Source organism: Clytia hemisphaerica, unplaced genomic scaffold (assembly GCF_902728285.1).
Source record: "Clytia hemisphaerica strain Z4C2 unplaced genomic scaffold, Clytia hemisphaerica genome assembly, whole genome shotgun sequence".
NCBI classification, from domain to species: domain Eukaryota; kingdom Metazoa; phylum Cnidaria; class Hydrozoa; order Leptothecata; family Clytiidae; genus Clytia; species Clytia hemisphaerica.
This window is the reverse complement of record NW_027104133.1, coordinates 1-10,707: the sequence shown is the minus strand read 5'-3', so window position 1 is coordinate 10,707 and position 10,707 is coordinate 1.

Genomic DNA, 10,707 nt, shown 5'->3' with positions numbered 1-10,707 from the left:
ATTTTTCTTACATATTCTCTTCCGCCATTTTTGAAATCTAGCGCCAACTGAAACAAGGCGCCATTTGCATCGAGCTAATCTCGAAATAAGACTCTTTCTTCACGTAAAGACTAAACTTCGGATAGCTCACCAGTTTTTTTAGTTTTTAGTTTTTATTGAATATTTATACAGGATTACGCAAACAGTTACAAGTATCTGATATTACCTTTGGTCCTGTTATAAATCTTAAATAATAAATAAATTATAAGTTAAATAAAAGGCATGCTGGCATAGTTCACGAACGTATTGAATTTGGCTATGAAAAAGCACTTGAAAATTAATTATTTATTGAGGAGTTAAATTCGCTATGAAAGTAGAAATTACGATGTTAGAGGCCCCCCCAGTCGACCCTCAATTCACGTATTCACGCAAATTTTTTTGCCAATTCACGTATTCACGCGCGAAAAAAAACATTTTCACGTTCACGCGCTGATTTTGCTTTTAATTATTTTGTTAAACGATTGTGACCTTTTATGGCCAACATAAAGTTTTCTGCAGTTTTTTTACCTTATTCTCGACAGCATCGACCTTTTAAGACCTCTTACAATTATTGGAGCTTTCATATGGCAATGTTTAAGGTCTGTCTATCACGTCTATCACGCCAAAGTTACAAAAAACTACCTCTCTGGCGTACGGTGGTATAAACCCTGCCTGAATTTGCTTTTTAAGGGAGGTAAGTGCAAAGTTAAGCCTTAGCTTTAAGGTTTCCCCCCAAATTTCTTCCTCGCAGGCCCTAAATATATTTTATTCTGAGAATAAATTTAAATCGAGGTTTGGCCCAAATTCATGGTCTGGAAAATCGCGAGCTTCAAAGAGGTGGTACAACCAGAGGACGTAAATTCCAAAGTTTGACCCCCTGTCTGTCATTGAAGAAAAGCTGTGGAAAGGAAAAAGCGAGCGAAGCGAGCGCGAAATTTTTTGACAACTTTCACTCTTTCATTGCTGAGAAAACGGCCTTAACACACTATTGTTACCTAATATGCCTTGTTTGGTCAAAAAATTCATTCAGAATCTTTGATTATTTTCAACACTGACCATTTACTGGTACAAATCTGGTACGGCGAGTGACGTACCTGCGTTACACGGTGCGGCGTCGCAAGAGTATTTTTCTGAATGTTCGATGATGCAATCATATAAAAATTTTTAGAACTATCTACCTACTTTTGTAAATTATCAAAGAATCAAATGTCCTTCACTGTTTCCAAGTTCATGCGGTATCATTTTGTGTACTGCATTTAGTAACAATATATAAGCGATTACAGAAAGACGACCATCATAAGCGCCGACGAAGAAAATTTTCTCATTTAGACTTTTCTGTTTTGGCTCAAAACACTCTCGCTGGATGCAATATTTGCATCACAAAATGCGCCCTTAGAAAAATAAGGAAAAAATATTTGTTTCTGTTTCAATTTTTGATTATTTTGAATAACTTCACAATGTTAATAGGTCAATATGATGTAAAGGATTATGCGAGCGAAGCGAGCAAGAAAATTTTACATATTTAGGTTTATTCAGTTTTGTTTTAGACAATAATTTGCTTTTCACGTTCACGCTCAAAATCTCGATTCACGAATTCACGCTGGTAAAATCTTATTTTCACGTTCACGCGGATATCTCAATTCACGTATTCACGCGTTGAAAAAGTCCAATTCACGTATTCACGACAGAAAAAAGGGTCATTCACGCGTCACGTCAGCCCCTGGGGGAGCCCCATGTTAGATCTCGTTTTGATAGAGAGGTGTACGTACTTTCCAATGTTGGAAAGGCATGAGTAAATGATAGTAAGGAAAAACACGAGGCATAACACAGTATGAAAAATAACTGAGGCAAACATAAAATAGAACTAATAGAGAATATATTAAACTAAATATGAAAGGTTATACCCGCAGAAAAACCACGCTGTGATCGATAGATACTTCAAAAGGTTATCTTAAAATTAATGTAAACAAGACTAAGAGTATACATGTATGTGAAGTCTATTAATACAGTATGTCGAGACTGAGAATATTAATACTGAAAAGTGTGACGCAATGTGTAAACTCTAAAAAGGAGAAAGTACCCAAAAACAGTGAAATTATCATATTCAAAATGTTAAAAAAAAAAAAAAAAAAAAAAAAAAAAAAAAGACGGAAACAAATATTAGAGAAAATATCCTAAACGCCTCTCTTTACTATCTCTGGTAAAAGATCATTACGTAGTGTTGTGGTGTTGTAAACAAATTGATACAGAATATTAGGGATATAGTTAAATGTAGCAACGAGAGTGAAAACCAAAGCCTCACTAGATCCAAAAATAAATTATCCAGAAAAGAGATAGTGTAGTGGCAAGTTAAAGGCTAAGCAGAGGCACTATACTTAAATAAAATTGAAAGTATGAGACTTATTTTGTTTTTAAAAATATAAAGTCATTTTCGGTTCTCAATTCCACTGGTAGCGTATTGTACAAACTTCCTCCATAAAGAAGAATCCACGTCGGGCAACTCTAAACGAATTTTGGGCAGACGAATAAAAGCATTTTGGTTTCGTGTATTGACACTGTGGTTATTTTGTTCGAAATGATTAGCCAGCAACACACTTGCTTTACCCAGCATACATTTCTTCACAAGGCAACATGCTTGACGCTTCATGACATTCGATGTCGGCTCGATAATATGGCGATCTATTTGCCGTTTGTTAATGATCCTTCTAGCCCTGCGATCGATACTGTCAAGGCGGTCGATGCTAGATCTGTTGAGGTTTAGGTTGGTGGATGACCCGTAAAGGATGATAGTTTGTACCATAGCACGAAATATTTGGTAGGCTGCGAATGAAGTTACGTTCGATCGAATTAAAGTCAGTAGTGTTGTATTGTGAAGATGAAATATCGAGACAGAGACATCGAGACAAGATAATAGATATATTATTATTCTTTATACTATATATATATTGTTAGTTATACGCATGCGCCGTTACATTTTGAGTTTATCTTTTGTACATATTATAGTAGTTGATAGTTGGATATTGAAGAGATAGGATATACTATATTGTTAGTTATACGCATGCGCCGTTACATTTTGAGTTTATCTTTTGTACATATTATAGTAGTTGATAGTTGGATATTGAAATAGGATATACTTTACACACCGTGTTTACAATATTATATTGGCGACGAAGATAAATTTATGGTTCGTTGAACATTACTTATTTTGAAAAATGGCTACGTCTACAGAGCCTGCTGCTGTTACAGTTTCGTTACCTGCTTTTCCACAGTTTGATGTGGAAGAATTTTCTACGGTCGCTATTCGTTGGACCAAATACAAGAAACGGTTCGAGAATTTATGCACTGCCTTAAATGTTAGTAACGACAAACAAAAACTTGCTATGCTTATGAACTACGTTGGGGAGAGAGTCAATGATATTTACGACAGTTTACTTGCGGACCAAGAGGAAACCTACAACAACGCTATTCAACTCCTGGATGCACATTTTAAACCTCAATCAAATACCAGTGTTGAAATTTACAACTTCAGACGGCTGGATCAAGAGAGTGACGAAAAGCTGCACCAGTACTACACAAGGTTACGTACTCAAGCCTTAAAGTGTGATTTTGGAAACCAAATTGATGTCGAACTGAAACGACAGATCGAGCATGGTACCAACATGCCATTATTGAGAAGATATAGTTTTCGTAAACCTGAACTTACATTGCAACAATTGCTGGTCTACGGAAAAGATTTGGAGGATACAGAGTTTCGTACCGACGTGTTTGACGATTCCAAGAAAAGTGTACAGATGAAAAATCAATAAAATCGGTCGGAGATTCGGTAAGAAACCATTCCAGGGAAGAAAAGGAAAAGATTCGATTGCAGAAGATTCAAAAACTAAGAAATGCTACCGCTGTGGGGGTAAATTTCCGCATTCAAATAGATGCCCGCAGTTGGAAAGAAATGCATTTTTGTAAAAAGATTGGACATTTCGAAAGATGCTGCATGAGCAAAAACAAAGCTGCAAAAACAAGTGCAATCGATACATGTTCCTCTTCTTCTCTTCCTTTTATTTTGAGTGATTCTGAGGTCGAAAGTGAGGGGGCCGAGAGTGAGGAGTCTGTTTGGGCGATGTCTGAGGAGAAACCTGAGAAAAGCGAATCCGTTAATGCTACAAATGTTAAGGACTTATTTGATGTTAAATTGACTGTTGAAAAGAAGCACAGAGTCGAATTTTTAGCCGATACAGGGAGCAAAGTTAATATTTTGAACTTCAAAACCTTTGACAAACTGAGAGAGAAAAACAAAAAACTGAAATTGCAAAAAACAAACGTGAAAATTATCATGGGAGTTGTTAAATTACTAATTGAAAACAAAAAGAAATTTCTTTGTGAAGACTTTTACGTCATCAACACAGATGCAAAAAATATTTTGAGCGGAAAAACGTGTCTTGAACTGAATTTGCTTTCGATAAACATCAATTCTTGTGAAGTGAATAGCTCAAATATTCCAGAACATTTGCAGCCCATTATACACAAATATAAAGAATCGTTGTTTTCGGGAAAGGTCGGTAAAATAAAAGGGACAAAGGTGAAACTACATATAAATGAGAGTGTAACCCCCGTCGCAGAGAGAGAACGCAGAATTCCTTTTGCTTTGAGAGATGAAGTGAAAAGAACTATTGAGGAATGGGAGAAAAATGATATTATTGAGGACGTTACGTCAGAGCCTACCCCCTGGATAAGTCAAATGGTTATTGTTCCCCCAACAAATGGGAAGAAATTTAGGGTGTGTGTTGATATGAGAAACGCAAATGAGGCTATTGAGAGAACTCGTTACCCTACCCCTACGGTTGAAGATCTTATTGGGAAATTATCCGGTGCAAAATACTTTACAAAATTAGATATGAACAGTGCTTTTCATCAACTCGAACTTGACCCTGAATCTCGTTATATTACCGCTTTTCAAACGGAAGACCGTATTAAACGTTTCAAAAGGCTTTTATTCGGACTTAATTCTGCTCCTGAGGAACTTCAGCACATTTTGAGATCTATTTTAGCCGATATACCCGGAGCTATGAACATGGCCGACGATATACTTGTGTACGGTAAAACACAAGAGGAACTGCTTTAGAACAGACACTTGAAGCTTTGGCTGAGAAGGGAGCTACCTTAAATCTGAAAAAGTGCAAATTTAATAAACGTCACCTTGAGTACTTTGGGTACGTTTTCTCAGAGGAAGGTATGCGACCTAGCGAGTCGAAGGTTCGAGCGCTGAAAGAAATGTCGCGACCAGAAAATGCTAATGCTGCTAGGAGTTTCCTAGGTTTTACAAATTACCTGAAACGATTCATACCCGATTACAGTACGCTTACCCATCCGATACGTCAGTTGCTTAAAAAAAACGCTCACTTTAAGTGGACTGATGAATGTGAAAAGTCGTTTAAAACTATTATCGATATGCTTTCCGATGAGAAAAACCTTGCTTATTTCGATGAGGAGAAAGAGACTATGGTATACTGCGACGCTAGCCCTGTCGGACTTTCTGCTATTTTATTACAACGTACTCCCGGTAAAGACGATTTACATGTTATTAACTACTCGTCTCGTGCTTTAAAAGACGTCGAATGTCGCTACAGCCAAATCGAACGCGAATGCCTTGGTATGGTTTACGCTGCTGAGAAGAACCATATCTACCTTTTCGGTCGAAATTTTACGTTATTTAATGACCACAAAGCGTTAATTAACATTTTGAACAATAAGAAACGCAACATACCGCTTCGAATCGAAAGAATGCTTTTACGTTTACAAGATTATGACCTCGAAGCCAAACACGTTTCTTCAGACGATAACATTTCTGATTACACAAGTCGGCATCCGGTTGATCAACCAAATACAACGAACAGTTACATTGAGACTTACGTTAACATGGTAACAAATTTTTCAACACCAAAAGCCTTCAAGATTGAGGACATTGCTACAGGAACAGAAAACGAAATCGAATTACAAATCCTCAAGGAGATGATACAAGCCAACGATTGGTACAAATTAGATGAGCCACAGAAACATGAACATTTACGTAAGGTTAATATAGACTTGCTTAAACAGTTTCGTAAAGTCAAAGACGAACTGACCGTCAATCTCAAACATGGTGTCATCCTCAAAGGTAACCGAATCGTTCTACCTACTAAATTCTACGAAGATGCTGTACGCATTTGTCACGTTGGACATCAAGGCATCGAAAAGACGAAACAACTTTTACGAACGAAAGTATTCTTTTTCGGCATGGATAAGATGGTCGAAAATTGTATCAAGAATTGCATCGCATGCCAATGTACTGGCCCATCCAAACCACCTGCTCTGATCAAATCCGTCGAAGTTCCTGACGCCGTGTGGGACACTTTGCACATTGACTACCTGGGACCAATCCCAGTTCTCAACAAATACGTTCTCGTTATCATCGATAAGCGTTCACGTTATCCAGAGATTGCTTTTGTCAAAAGTACAACCGCCAAAGCATTGATCGACGTACTTAATAAGACATTTGCAGCTTATGGTAACCCTGCGAAAGTCATTACCGACAATGGTCCACCGTTCCCATCGAAAGAAGTTCGAAATTTCATGGAGGAAAACGGCATTACTCATCACCGAATCACACCATTATGGCCACAAGCAAACGGCCAAGTCGAAAATTTTAATAAACCGCTAATGAAAGCGATTCGTGCCGCGTACATCGAGGGAAAGGATATGGAGACAGAAACCTACAAATTCTTACGACAATATCGAGCCACACCTCATAGTGTTACAAAAGAAGCACCTGCTGATCTGATGTTTGGTCGTAAACTTCAGCATTCACTACCGCATGTACCGTCAACCAAACCAGTCAACACCGACGACTTAACGAAACGTGATTTCAAAGCCAAACAGAAAGCTGCTGAATATGCAAATCACCGTCGACACGCTACAGAACGCACGGTTAAAATTGGTGATCAAGTTCTCGTAAAGCAAACGAAACGAAATAAGTTGACGACATCTTTCGACGTAGTTCCGTACATCGTCACCGATATTAAAGGAACAATGATAACTACAAAAGCACTGAATTCAGACAGAACATTGACTCGTAACGTTTCTCATTTTAAGCCCTTCCTAAGACCGCTGAGTTGCCTAAGTTTAGGGAGGGAGGGAGGACATGTTTGAAGAGGAGGAGGATTGTGAAAAAGACTCGGGCATTCAACGTAAGATGCCCGTAATACGGAAATCATATCCTAAACGAAACCGACGACCTATTCTGAGTGGAGAAAGTACTGAGAGTGTGAACCTGTATATAGAACGTTGATACTGCACTTTAAAGTTTATCATTTCAGATTGTTCCTGACCACGCCCATCTTTGTCAATCAACCCGGTGAACATCACGTTGCCAAGGGGAAGATGTTGTATTGTGAAGATGAAATATCGAGACAGAGACATCGAGACAAGATAATAGATATATTATTATTCTTTATACTATATATATATTGTTAGTTATACGCATGCGCCGTTACATTTTGAGTTTATCTTTTGTACATATTATAGTAGTTGATAGTTGGATATTGAAGAGATAGGATATACTTTACACACCGTGTTTACAATATTATAAGTAGCTTTAAACGTGAAGTTGATATCTTAATTGTTTTTTCAAAATGTTCGGATAGTCGAAGCTCTGGGTCGATCAAAATTCCCAGATATTTGTAGCTGGTAGCGTTGTTAATGGGTGTTTCACCGTAGAGTAAATTCAGTTTGGGAGAATCGTGCAATTTCTTAGCGGTGGAAAACAACATCCCCTCGTCTTTCCCTTTTTTCAGGTTAACGATAAGTTCGTTCTCGGTCATGAAGCGTTGGACGTTGTTGAGTTCGGCGTTTAGGATGTCGTTGACTTCTTTGGAGCTTTTCGCCGCAGTGTAGATGACTGTGTCGTCTGCAAACATGATCGTTTTGCAATTCTCAAGACAGTCAGGAAAGTCATTGAAAAATATAAGAAATAAAAGTGGCCAAGAATGCTTCCCTGGGGGACGCCACAGGTGACCGGTTGCGGTTGGGACATGGCTTTATCATACGAAACAATTGTTGGCGATGAAAAGGTAGTCTTGAAAACCAGTTCAGCTCAGTCGTCCTGATCCCGTAGGCCGGTGTTTTTTCAGTAGCGAACCGTGGCTGATTGTGTCGAACGCCTGGGATAAATCGAGGAACAGGGCGCCAGCAACATTTCCTTTGTCTACTTGCTTTCGAATATCGTCGATGAAGAGGTAGCAGCCATTTCCGTGGAGGAGTGCTTTCTATAACCGAATTGGAAATCAGTGAGTAGATTATTCTCTTCCAGGTATTCAGTAAGCTGCATCTGGACAATTTTCTCTGCTATTTTCGAAATGACTGGTAGTATCGAGATTGGACGATAATTTTCGACAGACGATATTTTTCCGGATTTGAATAAGGGTGTCACTTTGGCTTCCTTCCACTCGGTCGAAATCTGAGGTGGCAACGAAGATTGATTATATGTGCGAGTGGTTTGGAGATGGATGGAGCTGCATCTTTCAGCAGGTTAGATGGAAGTTGGTCGATGCCGGTAGCCTTCTTTCGTTGAGTCCTTGAAGAAGTTTACATATCAGGTCTTCTCCAACCATTGAAAACTTGAAAATCTTATCGGTGCGGTTGGGAAAGGGTCTAGCTTTTCCAGACAAAGTCTATTAGTGGCACTGCTTTTTTTCTTTAGATTCTGTGCCACTTGGCGTAATAATTCAAAACATATCGGCTTTGTCTTTTGGGCTAGTAGTGGTTGCGTCACCGTCTTTGAGAACGTCAGTTGGTTTTGATTTTACGTTTGAAGATGGTAAAGTTTTTTGATGTGACCCAGAACTTTTTACTATTTTTGAGGTTTTCGTTGAGGATTTCTTTATGTAATTGTTTTTCGCCTGTTTGATGAGATTGGTGCATCGGTTCTTTTTACGACGATAGATATTTCGATCACCTTCGTCTTTCGTTCGCCTTGCTTTTCGATCAGCTTTGTCACGATCGTTCAGGTGTGCTCGGATTTCTTGGTGAGCCATGACATGGGCGACCTTTGCGCGTTTGTTATTTCAGGGGCATGCGATTGAAGGAGTTAGTCACGATTTGTTTGAAGTATTTCCAAGCAGCATTTGGTTCGGACTGTTGATATACAAGATTCCAATCGACTTGGCGAAGTTCGTTGTTCATAGCATCAGGATTGTACCGCGAAAATTTCGGCATTTGATGGTTTGGGTTCATATCTTTGATGGTTACGTTTCCGAACAACTCCAATCATATCATGATCACTTAGTGATAAGGGAATTACGGTTTCGTGGGAGATTTTCGACTTGTCGTTTGTCAGGGCGAGATCGATTAATGTTGAAGATGTGTCAGTTATACGGGTATGTTTTGTTATAATTTGGTCAAAACCTTGCAGGTTTAAGAAGTTTTTCATCTCTGTGGTCGTTTCGGACGAGATAATTGATGTTAAAGTCCCCCATTAAGATGACCTCTCGGTATTCGTTCATGTTAGCTGCTAAATTGTTCTGAAAAAGTTCATCGAAGTCGGGAGGGAAATAGTCAGACGTATCGGGTGGACGATAGATACAGCCGAGGAGAAACGGACTTGTGTTAGTTTCGAGGACTTCGACCCATATACACTCTAAACGCTCGTGTTCAAGGTCCTTTCGTCGTTTGTATTTGATCCGGTCAGATATGTAGAGAGCTACACCTCCGTGGTGCCTGTTCAGCCGATTCTTTTTGATCAATTCGTAGTTCTCGATTGAGCAAATGTCGGTTTCTTCGAGCGACTTTTCGAGATGAGTTTCTGAAAGTCCGAGGATGTCAATCTTAGGAAAGTCGGATAGCAATTCCTCTAGATGTGAATGTTTACTCGACAAACCTCGGATGTTTTGATGGAGCATCTTGATCCCTTCTTTTTGTAGATTCGGTCTAGTTCAGGAACAACACGCTTGAACATGGTCTGGACCTGGGTTTGATTCGATATCTCCAGCCAGACGGATTATTAAAATGGTCAAGAATTTAGATTTGTTCTTGAAGGTCTTTTAAGGTTACGATTGTTCCTTTGTAAAACTAACAGTTGTGATTGCTTCGGTTAATTCTTGTTTGGTTTGCGTTCACAACAGTTTTCTGCTTGTGTGGACGATTCATGAAACTTCAAAACAAACAGCAAGATGAGCAGGTGAAATTTGACGTTTAATCGTTCCATTTTCGAAAACTTCTTGGTTCCACGCGAAAAAAAATATATCCGTGGCCAGAATCCGTTCCTCATCAGAATCATGTGAAATTTAACTATAAAACACTGTTTATGACGAATTCCTTTGCAAAAAACTCTTGAAAACGAAGAGTTTTTTCTGAACGTCAAAAAAAAGCGTCCGTTGACGTTGAAGTCGTTGCAGTGACATCCATTGAGTTTCAAGCCGAAGGCTAGAGGTCAATCTCCTTGATAGGATTTGAAGCCAACAAATCCTACCAAAGTTGCGCGGCCTTGAGCGACCCGCCTGGTTTTTACACAAATGACAGATTGAAACTAAAATTTCCCGCTTAATTTCGAAAAATATATCACTCGAAAACAAAGGAATTGCTAGATTCAATCCGTCATCAAAAATACGGCGCATATTTTAAGGCTTCAATTTTTCTTGCCTGAGAAAGGTTAGAGATTGACCT